This window comes from Pithys albifrons, chromosome 1, assembly GCF_047495875.1.
Source record: "Pithys albifrons albifrons isolate INPA30051 chromosome 1, PitAlb_v1, whole genome shotgun sequence".
Classification (NCBI taxonomy): domain Eukaryota; kingdom Metazoa; phylum Chordata; class Aves; order Passeriformes; family Thamnophilidae; genus Pithys; species Pithys albifrons.
The window spans coordinates 45,766,196-45,772,259 of NC_092458.1; the positions used below are offsets into that span (position 1 = coordinate 45,766,196).

Below are 6,064 nucleotides of genomic sequence, written 5' to 3' on the forward strand. Positions count from 1 at the left end.
GGCCCTTCCAGCCTGTGCAGTGGATTTTTTAGGTGAGGCTCAGTGTGCACAGAACTGGCCCCACCATTTAACTCCTCAGGTCCATTTGCCGTGGCCAAGCGAGCTTGGACAGTGACAGTGAAGTCCTCGGGACTGTCACAGCACCCGGTACTAACCAGGGCTGACCCTGCTGAGCATCTGAGATCTGATGGGATTGGATGGCAAGGAGGCATTCAACTGCCCAGGGGATGGTCCCTACTGAGACTTGAACTCAGGTCCTTGGGATTCGGAGTCCAGAGTGCTCTCCACTACACCATGGGACCTCCCTTTTGCATTGCTACAGAAACAGTAACACGTAGAAATAGACAGAAACGGCAAACATCCTACAAATCACAGCACAGCCAGAAGTGAACATTTCCTGTAATTTCAGTGATAGTAGAGTTAAGCAAAGCTGAATGTTAATAACTAGTCTCCTCCTATCTCTCATATCACAGAATCAGAGGCACAATATCACCAGTCAGATTTGGATGGTAAAAACTAAAGAGGGGATTAAGCTACTTGGCTACATTATCACTAGAAAAACATGTCCTAATAGAGACTGAACTGGCAGCAATCATTCTAATGTGAACGCTGGAATAAGCCCAGAAACAAATTTTAAAACAATGACCTTTTCAACCACTCATAGCCACAATTAACCCTGGAATTAAGGCTCAGCTCAGATTAACACTGATCTGTGGAGTCCTTATATTTTATCCCAAACATTTTCAAAACAGTGACCATTGCACTATTCCATTTTTGGGTTTTGGGTTTTTTTTGTGTGTGTGGTTTGTTTTTTTTTTTCTTCCTTTGAGGGAAAGATAAACTTCATTACTATAAGGAATTTTAATAAGTAGGATCACAGGCAGACCTGTCTCCTCTGACTGTTTGCCATACTCAGTTCCCTCTTTAGTTAGCAAATTTCTCAAGAGTTGGCTAGGGATCTGATGAGCCATCAGGGGAAAGTGTCTTCTCACTTAATTTTGCATTTGTACCTTGTAGGTGACTGTTAAGGAGAACCATGTTGATTAACTCAGATATGAACATTTATTCTATAGATTATAAGTAGACATCTACATGCAGTTAATGTCCTCCACCCCTTCTTACTCTTGTAACATTACATATGATCCTAAGCCTTTCTGTTTTGTCTGCTTAATTGTTGTTTCCTTGTTTGTTTGTAATGCATGGAATATTTGTGCATTATGACCTTTGCACGTAATGGTAACTTTTACATGTGGGCATACCAAATTTCTGACCACAAAAGGTCTGAACCATTCATTAATTTTGGCACATACAAACATACAAGTGCTTGCTCATGCCCAAGTAAAATTCATATTATGAGAGTTGATCTCATAATGCCAATAAAAAATAGTGATTGTTCTGTGCTAAATGGCCTCAGTCATGACCTGCAGATTATCTGCGGATGATCTGTCCTCAGTGACTCCCTGACTGTTTCTCAGGCTGTTCAGCTTCACAGTTATGACTGGCTGTGATGAACTGAGCCAAATGACTCAATTTCTTAGTATCTCTGATTAAAGTGTTATGCTTTCAAAACCAGTTAAACAGTTTTCATTCAATTCTAAAATGGAGTTTTGTTTCTGATGGAAAAAGATTTGTTTTATTGAGGATTTTCTTTTTAATGTTTCAGTCTTTACCTGTTGTTTTGGGAGTGGATTTTTTATATTCTTCTTTCACTAGAAAAATCATCTTTTTTTTTTTTTTTTGAATGATAGGAAAACATATTTCTCAACTTTTGTATCCTTTTAAACTTTGTATTAGAAAAAGTCCTTTTACAAGAACGCTATTCATCCTGTTTGGTTCCTTTCCCCTTGCATTCTCCATGTTTTTCTGAGAGAAAATGTAGGGAAAGAGGGAAAAACAATGAGTGAAATCTGATGCATTATTGAAGGAAGAAGCTCATATTTTTTGTTTTGATATCCTTTTTAAAATTAACGTTTGACCAAATGATTTTTTTCACATTTTTTTGTGTCTCTCTTTTTTATACAAACACAACCTTTCATCAGGAAAATGACAATAAATTATCATTTGTAATTCAGTGTCTTTTAAGATAGATTTGTGTTTCCTTATAATGTCGAAGGCAAAATGAAACCCCAGTCTTTACTGCTTTAAAAAAAGGATCATTTCTTGAGTGTTTTTAGCCAGTCAACACAGGTCTCTCATCCAGCTTCTGTGTTTACTTTCCATTTTCAAGCAACCTAAATTTACATTCACGCTATAAAAGTTTTTGACCATTAATACTGTACCTATACAAAGTGAGTTTCAGCTGCTACACCCAACAAGCCAGACAATATGGTTTCAGAGGGAAGGAAGGCAAAAAGTCTCTGTGGGTATTTATATACTCCACCAGAACTCTTAAGCCCTTCACAAATGGAGTTTTAACTAGATTTTTATGGAAAGCACCCTTCCCTCATGTTTCTCCTTCCAAACACTAGCTTACTCCTTACTCCCATAGCATTGCATCTGAAATCACTGAGGACACAAAGACAAAAGAGTCTATGTAGTCTTCTGGAATGTTTCTGAAAGTTTCAGCCTGCTCCTGATTTCCCCAGTGACCCCCAATAGATATACAAGCAAGGACAATGAGCGTGAATGATGAACTGCTCTTTGTCTGGAGCCATCACATGGGTCTGTCTGCAGACAGAGGACTTGGCAGCAGATAACCTTTGCATTGTCCATTCTGCTCCAAATGGACAGATGAGAAGAAAATAGCTCTCAGTAGATGTAAAGTTAGAGATAGGCAAATAGAAAAGAAAGAAAATGGAGCTCTGGAAAATCTCTGCAAGCATAGTGGGGAGTTTGGGATATTTGCATGGTGAGGAAAGGCATATGGTGTGGATGAATTATTTGTCTGCGTGATTTGATTTTTGAGACCGACTTCATGAGGCTGTAACATGATGGTAAAATAGTCCTCATCATTTTTATTTTCCTCTGCCATGATGTCAAGAAACAGGACACAAATCAAAGAATTCAACCAGCCCAGCAGTGTCAGCTTTGGCACTGAAGCCCAAATTTTTAACAAGCTACATGCTTTTACAGTTGTACACAAGTTGTGGTACATACCCACTATTTCAGAATTTAGACTGAGACATAGTCTAGGTATAGTGAAAACAATAGAAATGGGAAAATAAAGAGTCAAGGGTTTTTTTCCAACATTCACTGGACAAAAGTAAAACATCCACTTTGATACATGTTTTTAAATATTTCTCATAGAGACGAAAACAAGCTATTGTTTTCTCCTAATTTTCATATGGAGTGCCAAAGTAGTGTTAATGTGTTATTATTTGGCATAACAGGAGTGTTGCTGAGAAACAAAAGTCTCAAGCCCTTGCTTTTAAAGGTGTTAAAAGGTATGAATTAATGGATTTTTCAAAGGTAAGTATTTAAGTGCTTACCCATTTTTAATCCCATTAAAGACCTCTCTGCATTTGACATTTCTTACAGGCAGTTTTAAGGACTTACCATCTGTTTTAAAAAACAGTTTTAGGAGAGTCATGTTGAAGTAATTTGTATTCCTTGTTCTATAAAAGTGTATAAAATATAAAAGTAATTCTATGAGGTAGCAGATATTAATGTATCAAACAACTAATCAAGGTGTTTCTAGCAAAGAGTTTGAGGTGTGTACAGTTTAAGTAGTTTATGAATAACCTATATCCTCAAACTGATTTACACAGAGATTTTTCACAGACATTTCACAGAGAGAGAAAAAAACTTCTTTTTACTATTTTCTAGGAGTTTTTCTCTGAACTCTACTAGACAATAATTAGAGTTCTCAAAATCAGGTTTGGTTTTATTTTGTTGTTGTTGTTGTTTGGTTTTGGTTTATTTGTTTGACCTTTTAACGTAAAATACGCTTTTTCCTCCCCACAGTTACCTTCTGTATTTTGCAAAAGTAAAGCATGTAAATGCCTCCTTTAGAAACTGGAACAGGGAATTAAAATGATATTCAAAAGGAGCTGAATTCATCTAAAACTAAAGTACATTGTCAACCACCTCCACTTGCTCCAGGCGCTGATGCCATGATTAGCTATGCAAGAAGCTACCTGCTGGTTTAGAATTATATGAAGTCACCTCAGGGTATCTACAAGCTTCTCACGCACAAGATACTGACAGTTTCTTTACTTGGCTTGAAACACAGTCGTTGCTACATCCAAGTACTATATCATAGATTGTTATTTCACAAGCTGTCATTAAAGTAGCTTGCCTTATTCTCACCAAACAATTAGTCTGCAAACAGTAATGGTTTGTTCCAAATACCCTCAAAGACTACAAAAACTCTAGCATTTTTCAGGTAACAGCTTCTCATCTGAAGTATGAACGTGCACTGTTTGTTTAATAGTAGAGAATTACAGGGGGATAGGAGTATTATAGCCTACCTTTACAAAGCAACTTAAACTGGGGAGTGATGGCAGGAAAGAGGAGACTTATCATGGCACAAAGGTGCTTAGTAACAAAGGTATCTGTAAATCTGAACAATAGCATGTATGTGCAGAAGTTTGGAGCTGAAAGTGTTTTTACCCGAAATGGCCAGCTTTCTTTGGAGAACCAGCATTTTATTTTAATTGCTTATTTTCAGTTACTGTGTACACACAAAGCAAATCCAGACAGCACTGTGGATTAGATATAAGAACACATGTAGTTGAGCTATCTCAACATAAGCAGTATAAATGTTGTTTATTCTGTTTAAAGACAGTGAGAATACTTCAGTGAGAAAGGGCTTGACCTTCATTCGCTGGGGATTTTTGCACACTTGGCCTGATGAGTTTTGTTTATCACCAACTCACACCACAAGGAAAGGATGAGCTGTTCCAATGAGATCAGATGTTTTGTACCAATCCTTTCACAAATGCTGTAATAATACATGATGTGGACAATCAGTTCTTTGTGCTTCACGTTAAGGTTTCTTCTAGGCTGAAGTCAACAAAACTCCATTGCATTTTGCAGCTCTTGTCTGACATGAACAAACATTTCCTTAAAATGACGCTTCAGTAATTGCACACTTCATTATTCAAGATTTAGTTTTGATCAACTGACTCATTTTTACTTGTTGTCTAACCAGGTCTTCATTGCTATTAAAAAAAAATCTAACAATCAGTTTTCACTCTGGTCTTCCCAGCTTCTGTGCTTACTTATTCATTCCCCCAAAGTGCATCTATTCAACCTTCCTCATCCTAGTCCTTTTACATTTGTCAGATGGGATTCATGCTATTTGCATGTGTTTGCATGTCAGGAATCCCTGCTTGGCACAGCAGGGCATGAAGGTGCCTGCTAATAATTCTAGCAGGGAAGATGGGAATAGATGCTGTCAGCGCCAGTCAGGAGTAATCTGCACCTTTGAAAATGAAACCACTTATATTTAGATACGTAAATATAGATTGAAGAATCTAAATTTAAGTCTTAGGTTGAAAATGTTGACACCAATGAACAAACCCCTCTGGTGAAAGCTGCAGAGGAATGGTATTACTAAACAGTTGAAGAGGATGATCTGAACTCTTCACTGCATTCATCTCGTACTACTCTGCAGCCCTCAAGCAAACACTTCTTTGCTTAGCTAGGACACAGAATTCACATTTTCATGCAAGTGGCATTAAAACAAAATGGAGCTGCTGAGCATTATAAAATCTGTTTTTATAACTGAGGAACAGTAAGACATAGTGTCACCAGGACCATATATCTGTGCTTTGAGAAATTCATGCACAGGAGAGTGCAAAGGACTCAGAGCAAATGTGATGTCTCATGCAGAAACACAGGTACACTGACACACGTATGTATGTGCTCTTTGTCTCAAAGAGCTTATACGGTAATCACAGACAACACACAACATCAGAAACCCACAAAAGTAGGCAGTAGAGGGAAAGAGGAAGAATAGAAAATAGTCGCTATAATACTAATGTATTTACTGCTTCAGCTGAGATTTTGCACTCTATGTTATTCAAAAACATACTCATTAGTGACTTCAAAGCACACGGAAGTCAACTTAAAGGCTCCTATTTGTCTACCATAAACGTTTAAGCAGGCATTCGAAAACACA

The 6,064-nt window shown here is 37.5% G+C and overlaps 1 non-coding gene across 1 annotated transcript; it reads right to left on the reverse strand.

The window, feature by feature from the left end:
- Nucleotides 1–228: 228 nt before the first annotated feature.
- On the reverse strand, nucleotides 229–302 carry TRNAR-CCG (transfer RNA arginine (anticodon CCG)). The gene has a single exon. It is a non-coding gene; the product is annotated as a tRNA-Arg (tRNA).
- Between the last annotated feature and the right edge of the window lie 5,762 nt (nucleotides 303–6,064).